This window comes from Garra rufa, chromosome 25, assembly GCF_049309525.1.
Source record: "Garra rufa chromosome 25, GarRuf1.0, whole genome shotgun sequence".
Taxonomy (NCBI): domain Eukaryota; kingdom Metazoa; phylum Chordata; class Actinopteri; order Cypriniformes; family Cyprinidae; genus Garra; species Garra rufa.
Window position 1 is genome coordinate 26405277 of NC_133385.1, and position 8451 is coordinate 26413727.

At 35.3% G+C, this 8451-nt stretch overlaps 1 long non-coding RNA gene across 1 annotated transcript; it reads right to left on the reverse strand.

The window, feature by feature from the left end:
• Positions 1-3680: 3680 nt before the first annotated feature.
• LOC141302009 (uncharacterized) lies at positions 3681-7488 on the reverse strand. Its single transcript, XR_012342277.1, has 6 exons — positions 5773-7488; positions 5400-5496; positions 4963-5292; positions 4705-4861; positions 4438-4564; positions 3681-4334 (listed from the first exon to the last, which is right to left on the reverse strand). It is a non-coding gene; the product is annotated as an uncharacterized lncRNA (long non-coding RNA).
• Positions 7489-8451: the final 963 nt, after the last annotated feature.

Genomic DNA, 8451 nt, shown 5'->3' on the forward strand with positions numbered 1-8451 from the left:
GCCTAGCTCGCTCACATGTAATCATATATTTTCTATAACGGGAAATCATATTGTTTTTATGACATAATATGTTGTTTTAACAAGACAAGATCTTGTTTCCTATTGTGCTTTGCCAGAAAGTGTCACAAATGAACAGAAACAAAAGTCAGAATTGCGAGATAAAGTCGCAATTGTGAGAAAAAAAGTCAGAATTCAGATTTTTTTTTTATTGCAATTGCGAGTTTATATCTCAATTCAGATTTTTTTTTTTAAATCGCAGAATTCATATCTCGCAATTCTGAGGAAAAAAGTCGCAATATTTGTAATTTTTTTAATTCAGTGGCAGAAACGGGCTTCCATAGTTTTGCCCTTCATTCACTGCAGCAACTCTAGCCTAACTGTGAGCATATAAGTTACTTAATTTGTCATTTGTAGAATAGGATCTGTGCACCTGAGAATTTGAAATGGTTCAACTGTTGTGTTGCCTTTGTGAGAAAGAGTACAAACAAAACAAAAATAAATAAATCATTGAAACTCCTATAAAATGTATTCTCTGTGGCTTCAAATTTACTGATAGGCATATGTGACTATTGTTTACAACTACTAATTCCACTGTCACAGGTGTTCAGTTTTGCTATAATAATACCTTCATGGAACATATTAGTAATCAGCATCTATGCAAAAGCAGAGAGGTCAGTGTGGTGTACTGTAGGTACATCTGTCCAGGCCAACATCTGGTGTACTAATGTATTCAACTGGAATCCCAGAAAATCTGCAATAAAAATATTACAGATCAAAATCCATCATACAAAACCAATATAACAGGACTGCCCATTCCTGGAGATCCAGCTACTTGCAGAATTGTGATCTAACCCTGATCCAACACAATCCTCTGTAATTCTCAACTGCTCCTGAAGAGCTGAACTTTGCAGGAAGGTAGATCTCCAGGTACTGGACTGCAATATAAAGTATCACATCTTGTATCTGGTATTAAATGATAAATCTAAGTTTAATTTTAGTTTAACTAATTAGAAAATATTTGTGGCATAATACTGGTATTTTGTGTTAAGTCCAGTAACCTTGCTATGTTTTTTTTAATGTGTTTTTCATCCAAGACTATTGATGCAAAATATATAAGCCCCATGCATTTACAAACCTGATATGGATAAATACAAGGGTGGAAATCTTGAGCCCATGTTTGTTACATAGGAAAGCCTTTCACTGATGTGCTGTGAAGTAGATTTCTTGACAAGTGTCTCCCTAAAAGTAGATCAATAACACAGTAACTGTATTGTCATAGTGGGTTATTTAATAAAGTCACTATATTACTTTTTAAAAGATCTCATTAATACCTTTGCTTAATAATATTAGCATTGCTAACAGGTGGGAGTTTATGAGAAAGGCATATAACAGCTTTTTAGGTTAATTTACTGTCATTTACATCTGCATCATAAATACATACTCAGTCCCAAACTGCTCTTTAGTAAATGTGGTAAAAGATGTCCAAACTGATTAATAATTTAATAGTAGTAGTATATAAAAACAAATATGCAAAACATTGTTTATTTACATATATTACCAACACTGTAACAATACGAAGTTGAAAATCTGCAAACTTACCTTTTAGTGCAATGATCATAATACAAGGATAATATTTGGCAGCTTTGTATAGTTGCCATCATCTCAAGCCTTTGAAGGTGCTGGCATCTTCAGAAGTCTTCACAAGTGAGGCTGGATCCAAACTGGGCATGCCGAGATTGAAACAGGAAAGAATAAATCATTATTTTAGACCAAAGATTATTCATTTCATAACATACAACTGAAGTGCAAAGTCACAAGATGGTTCTTTGTGTTAATATATGTTAAAATGTAATTGATTGCTGTGATTTTAGCACCATTACTCCAGTCTTCAGGGTCACATGATCATTCAGAAATCATTTTAATATGCTGATTTTGCAAAAAAAAAAAAAAATTGTGTGAACTTTTTTAAATCTTAATTAAATTGTTATTAAATCATAAATTTAAGTTTTTGTTTTGCGGTTCTGTGACCCATTTACAGGTGCAAAATGTCCTGCACCTGATAGTCAGATACATACTTTTATCATTTAAGAAGTTTAAGTTTTATAGTTTTAATAGAAATCCTAATAGAATCCTAAAGGTAATTTCAATACCTTTTTAAGACTTCTTAAAGACCTTCTCAGAATATGTTAAGACCTCACCGCCACTTCAAGTTCTAATCAGTACCAAACCTTTAACTTAATAAACAGTTGTAGTTAAATTAATCAATGGAGCACAACCATGCAACGGAACTCAGATAAGCTCGGAAGCTTTGCGGTTGTTTTCAGCAACAAGCTTCAGCCACTTCCCTGCAAACAAGCCAGCACTGGCCCTTTACGGGCCCACTTAGGGCTAGCCTAAGGGCCCCCAGCGGGCTGCCAGCGCAGGGCCCATGAGAATTTGCTCATTGGCAAAACGTTGGCCCCTTAGCGCTGGCCCTGCACGGGCAGCCCTCGTTTAGCCCCTAGGAAGCCCTCACAGGGCCCGCACTATTAATTTACAACAATAAATCTGTTTCACTACTTTTCAGCTACTATAACTTATTCTATACATCTGAAATGGATGCAGTCACCACATAACTAATGTCTGAATTGTCAAAAAATGTACAGTAGTCAAAGGGATTTCAAATCAATGTATTTATTAATTACAAAATATAAAACATTCAATTCAGGTCAATAAAGATAATTTAACACGCTGAAAGGCACTAAAAATGTTCTATACATATATAAAATAATTCAAATCAATGTATTTATTAATTACAAAATATAAAACATTCAATTCAGGTTAATACAGGTTAATAAAGATAATTTAACACTCTGAAAGGGACTAGAAATTCTCTATACAAATATAAAATAATAAATAAACAAAAATAAAAATACTGGTAACACTTTATAATAAAGTTCAGTTGCAAGTCATGTAAGTGGTTAGTTAATGATGAACTAATCATTTACAAAACATTCATAAATGATTAGCAAGTGATATACTAATATTTTCGTATGCTTTGTAAATTCCATTGCAAGTCATTTACTAGTGATTAGTAAATGATTAACTAATTATTTATGAAACATGACTATGCGTTCATAAATGATTAAAAAGTGATATGTTAATTATTGTATGTATGTTTTGTAGATTCAGGTTAAGTCGTTTACATTTGATTAATGATTAGCTAATCAAAGCATATGCGTTTCATAAATATTTAATAAATTATTTTTTTGTATGTATGTAGCAATTAGAGGGAGCAGAAAGTGTTGTAAATGCCTTAAATACACTAACATATAATTTGTAACAGGTAAGTTACAGTTATCAACACAATGATGTGTAAAGCATGTATAAAGCATTTTCAACACTTTCTGCATCCCCTAATCTAGTGTAAACTATTCATCACTTGTAAATATGTTACACATCATTCGTAGATTACCACTTCAAGAATCAATAAGGCATAAGATCAACGAATCGTACCCATGAATGATGTGTAACACATTTACAAGTGATGAACAGTTAACACTTTAGATTTAGGGGATGCAGAAAGTGTTGTAAATGATTTATTCATGCGTTTACACATCGTCTATAACAGGCGTTGAACACTGTAGTGTGTAGTTAGTGTAGAGTGTGTACTGCAGGGTATAGACAGCTGTCTTCTCTGAAACACATGGAGTCTTTAACCACTGTGCACCTGATGTGAGCAAAACATACACAAAAATGTAACAATTTATTAAACATTTATGAAACGCAGTCTTGTTTTGTAAATGATTAGTAATCATTAACTAATCAAATGTACTGTATATGAAATAACTAAATCGAAAAAACATACATAAAACAATGAACATATCACATAAATGAATATTGGAAAGTACAGAATTGTACTCTGAAGGCACATTTCGTAACGCAAAGTAAACGGCCCCCATTTTATGAATCTTAGTTTTTGATCCAAGAGGATTTGTTGTTTCCAAATCATCAAAGTATAACTGAATTTGTAATGCATTGGGATGGTTTCGGTGAATAGGATGTTTAGAATAATGAACACCATCACAATAATCATATATATACTCAAAAATGGAAAAATCTGAGTAAAGTTGGCTTGAATACTGAAGATTGCCCAGCCAGAAGAATTTGAAAAGTCTGTCTACAGCACAGGTCAGGCTTTCAAGATCAAGTGGAAGGGCAAAAGAATCATTCTTTGCCACAATTACGTACTGGGCTCCATGTCCTAGAGAACCGATGGAAACCAACTGCGACTGGGCTGACTTCAGGGACCGTTTCATGGATTCACTGAGCAAGGTCGTCACATTGGTACCAGCCTACAGAAATCAAACAAAGAAAAGCATCAGAAAATGTTGCTGCATGAGAGGCAATGTTGTTTATCACAAGCTAACACAGTAAAAAAACAAAAAAAAAGCATACCGGCACTTGCTCCAACAGGTCCGAGACTGCAGGGTTCATACAGCATTTACTGCCAGCAACACTTCTCCCAGATGCTGTGGGTGGAGGAAGATGAATGAGGATCTTCAACAGTGTAGCACAGCTCATCCTGATGAAGTGAAGATGCAGATCACATGCAAAATTTATTTTATCATGAATTGAACATTAAAATTTACATTAAGTTTTCTCATTTAAACTAGGTTTAGAAATGTGTGCACATGCAACAGACATTGAGGCAGAAAATCATACCATCTTGCTGATTGTTGGCTTCCTCCAGCAAGTGTCTGATGTCATTTTTCTTCTCCAAGGATGCTATTTCCTTGAGCTTTGGAATTATGGTCCCTTCCAATTTCCGGATAAACATGTCTTCTTTCCCATCTGTGAGCTTGGAAAATTCAATGTCCATCTTCAATGCAAAAAAAACAACAGAAACAAATAAATATCAGTATTACAATTATGAATTACAAGTTTGTGTAAAGTTCTCTTTTAGTTGAGCATGTCTATTACCAATGCAGGCATGTCAAGAAATCTGGGATATTCCTTGAAGATTTCAGCAACAGTTGGGGATTTTGTGGCTATCCATCTCCTTCGGTAACTGAAGGTTTGGTCAATTGCAGTCTTTATTGATGATGAATTCTCTGGTTACGGTCGCATCCTCTCTATCAGGGTCAACCACTCACTTGGCACTGTTTCTTCTGGACTTGGCAAAGAAGGTTGCAGTGTACAATGGCAACGTTTCAAACTGTACATCCGCTGGTTCTGTTGAAGCTTCCGTCTGATGTTCCGCAGTCTCATTTCTATGAAGCCACTGTGTGATGGCCCATCAAAAAAATGCTCCTGACATGAGTAATGCAAAAATAGAATTAAGCTGGATTCAAATATACTTGAGCAGTTTACATTCACATTGCTAAGTAATTCATTTTATAATGTAAAAACATCCTTACGTGTCCCTCATTTTCACCAAACACGTGAATCCTTAACAAGGGGAACAATGACACAATCTCCTTTGCTAGTGCCAGCTTTTCTGTACCAGATGGATAGCTGAAAAAAAGTTCAATAAAAAATGTGGCAAAAATGGCTCTAACACAAACATTATCAAACACAAAAATATAACATACATATATACATATATATATATATATATATAAAACACTGGTACTTTAGACTGTTAAAGTTATACTGTTAAAGTTATTTATTAAATTAACCTTATTTACTATGTATAACTGTTTTAGTACATGTTTAATTTATTTAAATACAATGTAATTTAATTTGCAAACAAATACACCTTACATCTTATAAACAACCACATATACTCACAATCCATGTTTCTCAACAAGGTCACTGACAGCAACCTTAACAAGAAACTTTCTTGAGGAAATAGACAGTGTCTTTGTCTCTTCGTGTTCTCTCAGGATTGTAGGGGCTTTTTCTTCAAGCAGTGTAAGCAATCTAGTTGTAGTAGTATCTGAAGACAGTTGCAAGCACCCTGTTCAAAATTGTTAGATTAACTAACATTTGTTCCTCGACATCCATTATCTAAATAAAAAAATAAAATAAAAACATTTATAGACCGGACAATGAGAAAACAAATAACAGTGCATAACAAAAATGTACATTTTAAATAGTCGGTGACTGGTCAGCTAACGTTAGCACAAAATGGCGCGCAAGGTTCATTACGTTGTTTATGAAACATTTCATTGTACAGTTAATTGTAAAGGGACGGGGAGGTTATGAGTTCATGCTTAACGTTCAATATAAGTATCTTTCGCTTAATATGTATAATCAATTCTGCCAACACAGCTTTACAAAAACCGTGCCAAATGCGCTAGCTTGAGGGCTATAGAAAAGGACACTTAGTTAACAGGCCAGCCGTGTATTTGCGGCACGAAACATGGAGACAACATAATAAAAAATACAACAACAACTTCTTGGACTACTAATACAAAACAATCGTTTGCAAGGTGGGGGAAAATTACTACTATATAAGTGTTTTAATTATTTTCACTTACCTGAGGCAGACGGTCGCATTATCTGACATGATTGACAGAGTGACAGTTGAAAAAGAACGTCACTGCGCAGGCTCGCCGTGCGTGCGGCCGTGCGCGCCGAAGCTCTCGCAGCACGTATTCCCGAAATGCAGTATTTTCACCCGCGCACCCAAATGCTTATTTTATATTGGCAACATGATAAACTACATACATACAGTATATATCGCCTTTTGATTTTGAAGTGTGATTTTATTTTATTTTAATGTGTTATGAATTTTCCTTGTAAATATTTTAAAAATGAATGTATAGCCTAAAGTTAAATTTATAATCTCCGCTGTTGTTTTGAGTGCTATAGACAATGGTGTGAAAAACAACTATAACGGATAAACATTTATTTGACTTGACTGAGGTGTTAATAGTCATGTGAACTTGTCTTTTCTTTCAGTTTAATGTAATTTTTATTGTTGAAAATGTTTAGCTATATTAGAATGATATAAATGGCATTAGGCCTATACGTCTATGGGAAATTGTATAAAAAACAGACAAAAAGAAGAGAGAAGTTTCTAAACTAACTCTGAGTGATGGATATCATAAAAACTAGTTATAACTTCTTCATATCTCTGTACCATCAATAACTTTACATTTTGACCTTCTAAAATAAATTGAAAGGATCATGCGTTGTCCTGTAGACACAATCCAATGCAAATAACAATTTTTTTTCTTTTTATTCCTTCTAAGCAGAGTTATTATGGAAGGTTTATTGAATTTCACATTCAATTTTAAAATCAGCCAAAACTTAATGAAAGTGGGCTACCTAAACAAAACCTGCATGGGCCCAAAGGTACAAAAGCTGCTCTGGGCCCGAACGGGCTGGCCCACAATGGGTCATCATGGGCTTAATGTGGGCAGCCCGCTAGTGTGGGCTGCTCACAGATAGCCCGCGGTGAGCCCAAAGCTGTGGGCCTCACCTGGGCAAGCCCGCACTGGGCCTGTTTAGGTTTGGTGTGGGCTGGCACTAGCCCACTGTGCCCGCAAAAAGCCAGCATGGGCCCCGCAGGGGCATGTTTGCAGGGACAGTAACGCTAGCCATATTTTGCTCAGTCCTTTTTACATTTTCTGTTAATTTAAGTTTTTGAAATCCTCCTCTACTGTTCGAATATTTCTCATTTGGTTTGTTAACTAGATAATATACTAATAATAACGGTGACTATGGTATTTTAAAGAAAATTGTGGTTATTTTCATAGTGTTTCCACAACTCACTGAATGTAAACATTGCAACTAAAAACCAGCATATGCTGGTTAGGTATGTTTTGGTGCTGGGATGCTGGTTTTAGCTGGTTTATGCTGGTCCTTTGCTGGTTTATCCTGGTCCTTAGCTGGTTAATGCTGGTCCTTAGCTGGTTTATGCTGGTCCTTTGCTGGTTTATCCTGGTCCTTAGCTGGTTAATGCTGATCCTTAGCTGGTTTATGCTGGTCCTTAGCTGGTTTATGCTGGTCCTTTGCTGGTTTATGCTGGTCATGTTGCTGGTCAAGGACCAGCATAAACCAGCAAAGTGCCAGCATTAACCAGCTAAAACCAGCATCCCAGCACCAAAACATACCTAACCAGCATATGCTGTTTTTTTCAGCAGGGTAAACCAACCAAAACTTGCATATTTAGCTGATTATTGCCTCTAAATATGGTCAATTATTGTCATGTTTTGGGGTGTACTAATCGGTCAGACCAGGAAAAACATTTGGAGTACTATAGACTACCAAAAGTTAAACAAGAAGAGAAGAGTGCAAAAGACTGTCTGAGGAACAAAATACGTTTGTGGTTGGCCAAACTGAACCAGGATTTGCACTGCAAGAATCTTGACAACATTCGTGTTTGTTCTTATTATTTCCGGTTTCTTAATTTTTATGATGTTATTAGTACAATGTGTGACAATAGATGTCAAAAAAGCACTTACAGTGGTATAGGATTTTGTAAGGACATACTAAAAATTATTCCTAATAGCTCGATTT